This window comes from Elaeis guineensis, chromosome 1 (assembly GCF_000442705.2).
Source record: "Elaeis guineensis isolate ETL-2024a chromosome 1, EG11, whole genome shotgun sequence".
Taxonomy (NCBI): Eukaryota; Viridiplantae; Streptophyta; class Magnoliopsida; order Arecales; family Arecaceae; genus Elaeis; species Elaeis guineensis.
The window spans coordinates 66,522,238-66,535,721 of NC_025993.2; positions in this window are offsets into that span (position 1 = coordinate 66,522,238).

Sequence of the window (13,484 nt, forward strand, 5' to 3'; positions counted from 1 at the left end):
GTATACGTCTCTCCAAGAAAATGTGTCCTAAGACATTAGAGGAGAGAAAGAGGATGAATGAAATTCCTTATACTTTGGCCATGGGATCAATTATGTATGCCATGCTATGTACCAGGCCTGATGTAGCTTATGCTTTAGGCATAGCTATCAGATTTCAAGCTGATCCAAGGGAGGATCATTGGAAAGCGGATGATAGCAAGTCGATATCAAGGAATGTGTTTATCCTAAATAATGGGGCAGTGAGTTGGAAGAGCTCCAAGCAGCAGATATTATTTGGCTCAATTATTGAGGCAGAGTACATCGCTGCTAGTGAAGCCATTAAGAATGAAGGACCAGTGCCATCTATCGTAATAACACTGGGGTCATTATTCAAGTAATGGAACCTAGGTCTCATTATAGATCCAAGCACATCCTCAGATGCTTTCATCTCGTTAGAGACAAAATGTTGTCCTTCAATGAGTAGACAGAAAAAATAATATAGCAGACCTATTCACTAAGGCCATACCACAGTAGCTATTTGATCGCCATCTTGATTGTATGGGATTGAGATACAAAGGTGACTGGCTTTAGTGCAAGTGGGAGATTGAAAGAAGAGTGCCCTATAAACCAATCGCAAGTGTGTTGTGATGAAATTTTTTTTTATAATTTTTCAACTCATATAATGACATTTATTATTTGATAATAAAATGAGGTATTGATTCATCATATTAGCTGCTTCTTATTATGACTAAGATTATGATGAACCCCAAAGATTAGGACAATGATTTTAGGAGATATGAATGGGTCATGCTAGTGAGACCTAAAATCCTAATCTTAAATATTTCTGATCGTAGGAACATTGAGTTGGAGATCAATATTTCGGATAGACTGGTACATCCTATGTATGCTTGATAGAGAGGGTGGCAGATCTCACTAGCCACTTGTGTGGGACACTAATACAAGGATGTGGGTGCTCATTTGAAAAATGAGTCTACTAAATTGACTCGATGAAAGAGAACATCTTATGGAAGCCTTACTTGCATGTCAAAGATGATTCTTTAAGTGAGAGTTGTGCAAGTGATCCTTAGACCTGAGACCATCATAGAATCTTGTGCACATGAACCCATATTTTGATTTATACCTAGGCATGGCATTAAGACATGTATGAGATATTTTGGATATGGTAGAGTGTATATGAAGGTTGTGAATAGGTCAATATGGAATCGATCACTCCTAATAAGAGGAGATCACATCCTGTGTATTCTCATTTGTAGATGACTTAGAAAAAATTTTTTGGCCAAAAGTAGAAAGGAGATTAGAAAGAGTTTCTAATACTTCTTCATTGGAGTCATTATTGGTTAATTGAGCATCGATATGAATATGTATTTAAGTTTGACATGATTCCATACTCATGAACATATTCAGGGTGTTGGGATGATCGAAGGATTGTGTTGCACGATAACTTACCACTGAAGGGCATATTTGATATTTTCATCAAATTTTTACATCTTCTGGGTAGTCATAATATGTTGCTAGATGTTAATCTTGACTTATAGATTTTTGATTAAATTAAAGAATTTAATTCGAATGCCAATTAGAAAGAGTTCTAATTACTGAAATCGGGTTAGCTCGATTGGACCTAAATCAATTAGATTGAAATCTAATCAAATTTGGTCAACATGCACCCAGACCTACTGCCAACTAGATGTGGAACCCAATGGGTCACACATATATAGAAATTGGCCAAGGACCCTTTTTAACAAGGTTGATTGGAATTTTGGATTCAATCGGGATTTCGGTAAGCATGCTAGCACGTGTGGAATCCCTAGCTCTTTTAGAGATTAATTTGGTCTCATGCCTTGCTCATTTGCTAGCCCAATTTGGTGGCATTTGGGTCAGATCAAGCCACCTGGAAGCAGCTAAAAAAAAACACCATATCTGGTGTACACGCCAAATAACTAAGAGTCCAACTTAAGAAGGACTCTTGGCACTAATATGCAGAATGCATGCGCACTTTATTTGTGGCATAAAGAAGAACTAAGAATCCTTCTGTTTTGGGCCTCTATTTTTTATGACAAGTAGATTAGATGATGAGCCACCTAGCACACCTTTTGAAGTATAAAAAATCTTCCAGATTGTGCATGAAAAAAATGCTCAAATCATTGCTGCATGCACGATAGGTTTTTCTAGACATGTGAAGGGACGCGAAGACTCCTTCAGTTTAGAGAGTCTTAAGTAACTTTTTATCTGATAATTTTTGTGATAAGGATTAATTTTAAGTGTTGATCACATGATAAAAAATTAAAAAATTATTCGATTAAAAAAGGTTGCTTTTCACACCCTTTTCTGGGCGTGCACGCATGCGATAGGGAGAAGGTGCTCGCACATCTCTTCGGTGAAGAGTCCTTCTCACATATGAACTCTTATCCAAATAAGGTGTCATTTGGTGATAGCCTTTCTATTTGAATAGAGGTTTATGTGGAAAAATTTTACACTAATCTGATGTGTGAAGAGATACAAAAAGCATCTTGTTCTGGGTATGCATGCGTGAGAAGGTAGGAATCGACGTATCACCCCCTAAAGAGTCCTTCTGTTTAAGGACTCTCAGATAAGTGATACGAGGACTTGATATACCTTTTCAGATGAGGCGTGCCTTCTCTGTTAGTGCCCCATCTAGTGCTATAAATAGGGGATAATAGATGGGGTGATCATTCAATTCTTACATCCCCTATCCACTCCCTCTCTCCCTCTCTTACAACTCTAAGTTTTAGGACAAGGCTTGTTCTTTTAAGACAAGCCTAATCCTAATAGCTCTAAGGATTTAAGAGGTCTAGAAAAAGGTGGTCAAGTCTAGTGGATAGTTTAGAAAAGTTCAGACTCAGGTCTGGAGGAAGATCTAATCGATTGGTGGCTGGTTGAGTTCTAGGGGCTAGAACTCTTGAAGCAAGATGAAGAAGGAGCGCTGTCCTTGGTTTAATTTTTGTGTGGATCCGTTAGAGGGCGGACACTTGAATGCCTCATGGAAATTAGATTAGCATTACAGGTATTCTTTTGATCCAAATTTATTTTATTGTACTTTGATTGATATAGTCAAGAGTTTCTGGGTATTAGGGTTTTCGATGCATCGGATGTTTTTAATGAAAATTTTAAACACCTATTCCTTCTGCTACGCCATCGGAACCTAACATCATATGCATTGGATTTTAATTCTATTGAAAAATAAATCATAGGATCTAAACTTAAAACTTGTCTTACAAGTCTAAAGACCATGAAATTTATATATCCAAAGTTCGATTTTGGATCGATAATGCTTTATTATTAATAAAAATATATCAAAATCATCAACTAAATATTAATTAGAAAAACTAATTTTGATATAGTTTGAATCGGATCAAATCCATATCATAAAAATAACATGAAATTTGACTGAATCAATCAAGGATGGCGCTAATACCACTGTTGGATTTCGAAGATGTAGCGAAATATAGATTTTAAAAATTTTTAGCATGCATTCAATAAATGAAAATAAAGTTTAACATTTAAACAAGACCACCAGAACACAAAATCTTAGGAACCCTTTGATGATTATAATCAAATCACAAAAACATATATATCAGGAGAAGACCAGAAGTCATATACCACCATGGAGATCATGAACTGGTAATTTTGAGATTTCTACGAGACTCCAAAGCAGAAGCTCTCCAACGGTGATCCACACAGGATTGATCAAGATCCTTCCCAATTCATTATGGTGCTGCAGCCTTCTTCCTAAGTGTGCTGTCGATAATCCTTCGCAAGAATAGGTTGCACCAACTTTTGTATGCCTTCATGAACTCCACTAGGACTACTCTAAGAATCCTTTCCCAAAGTATCACACCACATAAAAATAAATTAGATGTTCAATACTTGAACAACCTGATTTTTGGACAAGCATCACATGCTTTCCAATTTCCTTCTCCCTTCCTTTCCATTTTCTCTCCCTTTTTTTCTTGTCTTTTTCTTAGATTTTTTTTATTACTTCCTCTCATTTCTATGCCCATCCTCAGCAAAAAATAGCACATCCAAGCAAGAAGTAGCACCCCCTTTAAAAAGAAAACATGGGGTGACTCCATGGGATGCCAACTCTTGGCGTCCCTTAACTATTACACGCTCCAATTAATTTTTTTATGTAATCCAAAGAGTTTGGCATGAAAACTAAAGAGGTTAACCAGTAGAAAGACTCTTCCTCTACCTAGCAAAAATTAATACACCAACTCTTGGTGCGTGGGATAAGGAGAAAGGGTGTGAAACCAAGAGTCCATTCCATTAAGGACTCTTCCAAAAATTCAACGCACAAAGGGGGACACCCATAATATTTTTGGCATGTGGTTTCCTTGCCAGAGAAGGACTCTTCCTTCTCTTCTACACTTATAATTCCAAGGGTCATCTGATGACACGATGAATTAAAAATGCATGGAGAAAATGGAAGCAAATAAGAGTCCAATGTGAAATGGACTCTCCATTTCTCATCGCCCAAAAAATAAGGGACGTCCCATTTATTTTTTGCATGGAGATCCTTCTTAGAGAAGGACTCCTCCATATCTTCCACATCCCATATCCCAAGGCACCATCCGATGGCACATAAAAATAAGGAATAAATGGAACATCTAAGAAAATTAAGATACCATGTTAAGAAGGACTCTTCCTTCTTAACGCCAAGATAAATGGGGCGTGACAATTAATCCTAGCATGGCTTTTGGCATGGAGGTGGCTGGTTCCACATGGAACACTTTCATAAAATCAGATAAAACCAACTAATTAATTAGATAGTTCAAACCTAATCACACTAGGTCAAGGCAACAAGTCTAGGTTAGCACAAACACCTTTGCACTAAATCCGATTGGAAATTTGTGTTAATTCATGTACTAGCAATTCAATTAACCTATTGAATTTATAATAAATTTAAATTGATTGGACCAAGATCAAATTTTTATTGTGTGTGACCCATTTGGTTCCAAATCTAGCCAGTAGTGGATCCAAACTCTCGATGAAACCCTAATCCGATTGGATTGGGTCAGCTCAAGAGTCCCAATCAACTAAGACTCTTTCTAATTGATTCTAGAATTAAACTCTTTTAATTTTGACGAGTTTACAAGTCAAGATTAACATTTAACAACGTGTCATGACTATCCAAAAGATTTGAAATTTGATGAAAATATCAAAATTATCCTTCCGTGGTGAGTTACCATGTAATTCAATCATTCGATCACACAACATCCTGAAAAGGCCATGGATATGAAAATATGTCAAATCCAAATACCTAACTATATATATCTCGATCTGATGATGATGACTCGATTGATAAACCAGTAGAAATTATTTTTACTGCTCATCCCTACTCTGGCCAAAGACTCTCAGAGTCACCATCCTATGAGATCACATAAGATGTTTCCTCTTCCTACAAAGAGTGACCGATTCTTTGTTGACCACTCACAACCTCCATGCACACTTCACCATACCCAGAATATCCCACACACATCTTAAAGTGGTGTGCTAGAGAATAAACTAAAGTAAGGATCCATGTACACAAGGTTCCATTGTGATCTCAGGTCAAAAGATCATATGAACCACTCCCACTAAAATACCATCTGTTGACATGCTCTAAGACTCCATTAGATGTTCTTTCTGTAGGTCTGTTCAGTGAACTCATTCTCTAATGAGCACCTATATCCTTGTATTAGTGTCACCACATAAGTGATTATGAGATCAACAATCCTCTCCATCGAGCATATATAGGATGTACTAGTCTAATTGGAGTCATCAATCTCTGACTCGATGATCTAATGATTGAGAACATTTTAGATTGGAGCTATCAAGATTTTAGGTCTCATTAGCATGATCTCATCATGGCCCTAAAATCATTATCCTAATCTATATATGGGGTTTATCATAATCATAAAAATATGATGCAGTAAATGATAAAATATAATATCTCATATAAATAAAATAACTAATGTCATGCTAATGAGCAGGAAGATAATAAAGAAATATCCCATCGCATCCCCATGTGATTGGCTTGTAGGGCACTATTCTTTCATTTTGCATCCAATCTCTTACCCACATGGGATGCCCCAAACCAGCACCATTCCAAGTGTTGGTCAGCCCATACGAGAGAGAAATCTTAGTGCAAGAAGGATTCTCATATCTCATTCAAAATAGATCCGATTCGAATCTAATTCGAAGCTGGTTCAAAATAATTTTGAAAGACTATCAATCTCAAACTCTTTAGGATTTTTATACCAAGTTTAACTTAGATTTTTGAATCTAATTAAGTCTAATTAATTTAGATCTAATCTAAAATTAATTAGCATTTAAATTCAATTTTTCATATGCTCCATGGATCATAGATTAGAAACTATTCATCTTCGGGATCGAACCTGAACCTCATGTATAGTGCTAGCTAGACATAGTTAACTCTTCAATCTCATTTGATCCATAACTTAATTCTCAATCAAGTTAGCTTATATGTTTAATCAAATAAAGTACTTTCAAATTGGATATATAAACATAGGTCAATTTTTTCTTACTTTATCTGACTTGTGTATGTGACTCCATAGGTTCAAATACTAAATCAGTAACACAGGAATCAATTCCTACACTAATCGAGATACCATCTAGCAATGGTTCTCAATGTCCAGATAGATTGAATTATCATAAAAGAATATTCCAAAACTCATACACATGGTTACTGCATAATTTATCCTTTTAATCCTGAATGCTCTAGGATGGTCTCAGATTAACTGTCAACCGAGATTGCTTCATCCACATTGTATTCCTTTCAAATCTATCTTATAGATTATCCTGGTCAAGGCTTTGCTAAATTGAAATATGATGATACATCAACTTCAATAATCTGGAGGGGTCAATCCCATCTTGATCTATGTACAGACTTCACAAGTACTTGACTATACCCAATAGCCTTCCATCACTATATTATAAATCTAGATAGTCCGACACTAAAACACAGTGAGTTGCTTGTAAGTCACTATGGTGATCTTAGGTTTGAAGGATACTTATACCCATGTGCTTCATAAGCAGCTCTTGATAGCAGAACGCTCAGCAGGTGAGTCACTTGTTCAGTGACGATGTATCCCTATATCTCATCTGTATGCCATACCAGTGTCACCACACTCTTTGGTTAAGAGAACAACTAATCCATATGGCACATAATGACCTCCACTCAATAAACGTCATCATCTTATAATGATGTATCATTTGATCGTGAGCATGTTTAAGAACTATACGATAAATCCTCTCTTTATCATACACCAGCATAGTTCTAAGGACTTCATCACAGCACAAGAGTTTAAGAAAGATGTTACTTTATGATAAAAAATATCAGAATAATTTTTATTCAATAATCAATAATTCATATACAAAAAAAACTCAATCATCACATGATTTATTTTAGGACATAATTCCCAATATTTCTCTCTTGAAGAGAGATTGTCTGACAACTCCTCAAGAGAGAGAGCGTATGAGTAGAATTTCATATGCTTCGATAGTAGGATCCATTATGTATGCTATAACATGTATGAGAGCGGACGTGGCATACTCACTAGGGATAGTAAGCAGATACCAGTCTGATCCAGATGAGAATCATTGGAAGGTTGTAAAAACCATTCTTAAGTATTTGAGAAATACTTAGGATCAGTGGTTTGTTTATGGAGAATCTGACTTAAAACTTATAGGATTTACAGACTCCAATTTTTAATCAGATTATGATGATAGTAAAAGCGTATCAGGATATGTATATATCCTGAATGGTAGAGCAATCTACTAGAAAAATTTTAAGCAGCACATCATGGCCGACTGTACTTGCAAGGTGGAATATGTCACAGCATCTGATGCTATGAAGGAAGCTGTGTGGTTGTAGAAGTTCATCGACAAGCTCAGAGTGGCATCCTCCCTCAATGACCTTATCTTATTGTACTATGACAGCACTGGTGCATTTGCTCAAGCAAAGGAATCAAAATCACATCAGCGCATCCAGCATATTTTGCATCGCTACTATTGAAGGAACCAGATCTAGGATTTCTGGGTTAGATCTTGAAATTTTTTTAAGATCAGACAGTGGAAGACTAAAATAAATCAAAATTTATCTTGTAAAATTAGAGAATCCCTAGATCTAAAATCTTATTACATGATTATTACATGACATTAAATCAGAAATTAAAATATAAAGAGCAAGAACTATATGTTGATCATATCAACATATTTTTATACTATATCTAATGTATATAAAATATAATAGATCGGATCTATTACCTTGCAAGTTAGACGTTCTAACTTTGCTGATCCGGGTTTGAGGATGATGTTGTGAACTGCATATGCATCCAGCCTTTAGGAGTCATCCACATGAGCCCATGAACCACGATCAGATGTCTCATCCAGAAAATCGACACAGTATGCTAGTACTGTGCTGATCCTTGTTCGATGGTCGATCATATGCCTCCTTCTTCTTGATTTAGAATCTTCCAAAGATGAGAAGTAGGAGAAGGGGTTTTAGATGAGAAACTCTCAAAAAACTTACAGATGGAGGAAGGAAAGAGATGAACCTAGCAACTCTAGAAGAAGACCCTTTTCTTCTTTTCTTTGCTCTAACCCAGACATCTAGTTTTGTGTCTATTAGATCTCCACATATTAAGACTCTTTCTCCTTAGTTTTTGGATACCCCAAAGGTCTCTCAATGCTCTATAATCCATAAAAATTTCATAAAAAAATTTATTTTAAATACAGAGATATGAAGAGTCCTTGTCTAGGTCAAATACCTAGTCAAGGATTATTCAAACAAGGCAAGACAAGGGGCGCCCAACTCTTGGGCATCTCCTCCTTCTTTTTCTGCCATGGACTATCAGCAAAGGGCATATATTATGTGCCATAAAAGTCATAAAAATTTTAAAAAAAAATCTGGATAAAATCAGTACCATAAGGAAAGAGTTTTGGTTTCTTAAAACTCTATCTCATAGAATTTGAAATCCAAACTAATTTCTACTTTGACTTGGTTCACAACCACATTCCATGTAAGAGAGAAAGAGAGAAAAGTTTTGGGTATGCATGAAGACCTGGGAGAGAGGGTTTTGTCACACAAAATAAGAGAGAGTGGGCGTGGGATAAGAGAGAGTGGGTGTGGGGGGCTAAGGTGGCGCAAGGTGGAATCCTAGTCTTACTAGGATTCAATCTATGACTTATTCAAATTTGATTTCTCAAACCAAATCAAACCAAAATCAAATCAACCTAATTAAAATAGGTCTTAATCCAATTAAAATTTAATTTAATCAGATTAAATTAGATTTAAATCTGATTTAATTTTCTAATCAAATTAAAAATTAGGTTGATCCAAGTCCTATTTGAACTAGGACTAGTTTTTTCTTACACTTGGCTTATCTAATAAACTAATTGGACTTGATCCAATCAAGTCTAAACCAAATCTAATTAAATTATATTTAATTAAATTTAATCTCAGCCCATTGGTTTAATCAAATTAAGTCAATTAGCAATTGAATTGCTAATCGATCCTCCTGTAATACTTGCACTAGGTTAAATGTCAATCGTATTGATCGTTTAATCCTAGAACGATTCTTAATCATTGATCAACCATCCGATCGGATCATGAACTCTAATGTATGTGATCTCATAGATTCAAATCTAAATCGATAGCATAGAAATAAATTTTTGTACCAATCAAAATGACCATCTAGCAATGGTACCCGACGGTCGGATAGGTCAAATGTGTAGAACAATATCCTTAAAATCCATGTGGATATAGTTTCCATATAATTCATCTCCTTGATCAAAATACTCATAGGACACCTCAGAGTTCAACTGTCAACTCTGATTAGGTTGTCCACATTGTATTTCAAAATATCAAATCCATCTGATGGATTATCCTGGCCAAGGTTTTGCTAAATTGAAATACAGTGACTCATTCTTCTCCAACTCTTGGAGTGGTCAATCCCATCTCGATCATACTCTGACTTCGCAAGTACTTGACTATACCCAAAAGCCTTCCATCACTGAATTAAAAATTTAGTTAGTCCAGTACCAAAGCACAGTGAGTTGCTTGCAAGTCACTGAGGTGATCTCAGGTCTAAGGGACACTTATACCTATATCCCATCAGAGATATTCTTGATAGCAGAATACTCTGGAGTTGGTTACGTTCAATGATGATGTACCCTTACATCTCACCTGTATGTCATATCAGTGTCTCCACACTCTTTGGTTAAAAGGATAACCAACCCATATGGTCTATAGCGACCTATGCTCGATAGAAGCTATCGTCCTTATTAACAGCCTATCATTTGATCCTGAACAGTTTTAAGGACTAATCGATAAATCTTCTCTTTATCGAATCTAAATAGTCCTAAGAACTTCATCACAACAACGGAGTTCATTAGAAGATGAAAACTTATGATGAAAATGCTAAAAATATATTTTTATTTATTAACAAATCAATTACAATACAAAGTTGCTTAACCGTCAATAGGTTGACGATTGGCTTTTGGGACATATTTTTCAATAACTATCTGATCTAAGAGATCATAGATCGAGGTGACATCGAGCTTCAGAAGATCGATGGAAAGAAGAACCTGACCGACCCATTTATTAAAGCCCTTGGTGTCAAGAAGTTCGAAGATCATAAATTAAAAATAGGTCTACGATATTGTACCGATTGGTTTTAGTCTAAGTAGAGTTGTTGAGAATTATGTTCCAAAATCAATTGTTAGCCTGTTGATGATTGAGCTTATATTTATAAATTATATATAAATTATTAAATAATAAATATTAATTGATTTTTTTATCACTTTGTGTACATCTTCTTTGAACTCCTGTATTGTGATGAAGTCTTTAGGATTATTTAAATCGATATTGGAGGATATATCATTTAGTCTTTAAATCTAGTTCATGATCAAATGATATGCCATTATCAGGATGATAGCTATATCAAGTGTAGGTCATTGTATGCCATGTGCGTTGGTAGTCCTCTTAACCAAAAAATCTGAAGACATTGGCATGGCATGCAAATGAGACGTAGGAGTACATCTCACTGAACATGACCAACTGTGGAGCACTCTGCTGTCAAGAGTAGCTCGCGAAGGATTTGGATATAAGTATCCCTCCGATCTAAGATCACCACAGTGACTTGCAAGAAACTCATTATGCTTTGGTACTGGACTATTTGAATTTCTAATTCAATGATGAAAGATTTTTGAGAACAGTCAAGTACTTGCGAAGTCAGTGTGTGAGTTAAGATATAATTGACCCCTTCGAATAAGTAGGAGTTAATGCATCGTGTATGTCAATTCAATAAAACTTTGATTGGGGTAATCCATGTGATAGATTTGAAAAGTTGAAATATAGTGTGGTTGATTTTTTTAGGATTGACAGTTAAACCCTAGATCACCTTGAGCATTAGGTTCAAAGAGATGAATTATATGGTAATCATATACCAATGGGTTCTTGAATGTTGCTTAGTAATCATTCGATCTATCCGATCATCGGGTATCATTGCAATCGCTTTGATTGGTATAAAAAAATTATTTCTATGCTACCAGCTTAGGTTTGAACTTATGGGGTTATACTCAAAAAAAATTTCTGACTGATCATGTGGCTGATCGATGATTGAGAATCGTTCCAAGATATAATCATTATTTCAATTGATGATTAATCTTGTATAAAAATTATAATAAATTAATTTGCTAATAGTTGATGAATTATAGAAGGATATTGATTAGCAATTAGATTACTAATTAGCTCAATTTGATGGAGTATTAAGGTTTGGATCAAGTCTAATTGAGTTAGATTCAATTCGATTTGATCCGATTAAGTTATGAGATGACCTAAAAGCTAAGGATATTCGATCTTTGATTTGATTGATAAAAGAAGAGTGCCCTATAAGCCAATCGTAAGTGTGTTGCGATGAGATTTTCTTTAAAATTTTTTAACTCATGAACGATATTTATTATTTGAGGCATTGATTCATCATATTAGCTGCATCTTAATATATCTAAGATTATGATGAACCCCAAAGATTAGGATAATAATTTTAGAAGACATGAATGGGTCATGCTAGTGAGACCTAAAATCCTAATCTTAAATATTTCTAGTCGTAGGAGCATTGAGTCGGGGATCAATGTTCCAGATAGACTGGCACATCCTATGTATGCTCAATGGAGAGGGTGGCAGATCTTACTAGCCACTTGTGTGAGACACTAATACAAAGATGTAGGAACTCATTTGAGAAATGAGTCCACTGAATTGACTCGATGAAAGAGAACATCTAATGGAAGCCTTATTTGCATGTCAAAGATGATTCTCTAAGTGGGAGTTGTGCAAGTGATCCTTAGACCTGAAACCACCATGAAATCTTATGCACATGAACCCATATTTTGGTTCATATCCAGACATGGCATTAAGACATGTACGAGATGTTCTGGATATGGTAGAGTGTGTATGAAGGTTGTGACTAGGTCAATATGGAATCGATCACTCCTAGTAAGAGGAGATCGCATCCTGTGTATTCTCAATCCTAGATGACTCAGAAAAGTTTTTTGGTCAAAAGCAGGAAGGAGATTAGAAAAAGTTTCTAATACTTCTTTATTGGAGTCATTATTGGTTAATTGAGAATTGATATGAATATGTGTTTGAGTTTGACATGATTCCACACTCATGAACATATTCAGGATGCAAGGATGATCGAAGGATTGAATTGCACGATAATTTACCACTGAAGGATAGATTTGGTATTTCTACCAAATTTTATATCTTTTGGATAGTCATGATACGTTGCTAGACATTAATCTTGACTTGTAGATTTTTGACCGAATTAAAGAGTTTAATTCGATTGCCAATTAGAAATGATTGTAATTATTGAACTTGGGTTAGCTCGATTAGACCAAAATCGATTAGATTGAAATCTAATCAAATTTGGTCAACTTATATCTGGACCTACTATCAGCTAGATGTGGAACCCAATAGATGATACACATATAGAAATTGGCCAAGGACCCTTTTGAAAAAGGTTGATTGGAATTTTGGATTCAATCAGGGTTCTGATAAGCATGCTAGCACATGTGAAAACCCTTGCTCCTTTGGAGACCAATTTGGTCCCATCCCTTGCTAATTAGCTAGCTCAATTTGGTAGACATTTGGGTCAGGTCATATCACCTAGAAGTAGTCCAAATTGAGACACCACATCCCATGTTAACACCAATTATGAAGAGTCCAAGTTGTGGTGGACTCTTGGTGCAAAACAGGTTCTGCGTACAAGTGTTGGCATGGGCAAAAGAAAAAATATTATTTTTTGTGAGATTAAAATTATATGTGATAGCTCACATCACCCTCCATCCTCTAGTACATATCTTAAAGCATGAGATATATTTTTTCTAAAATTTTTGAGGAAGAGAAAAAATTAGAAAAAGAAGGATGTCTCACGCGCGTGCGTAGAAGTGTCGCATCTCTTCGT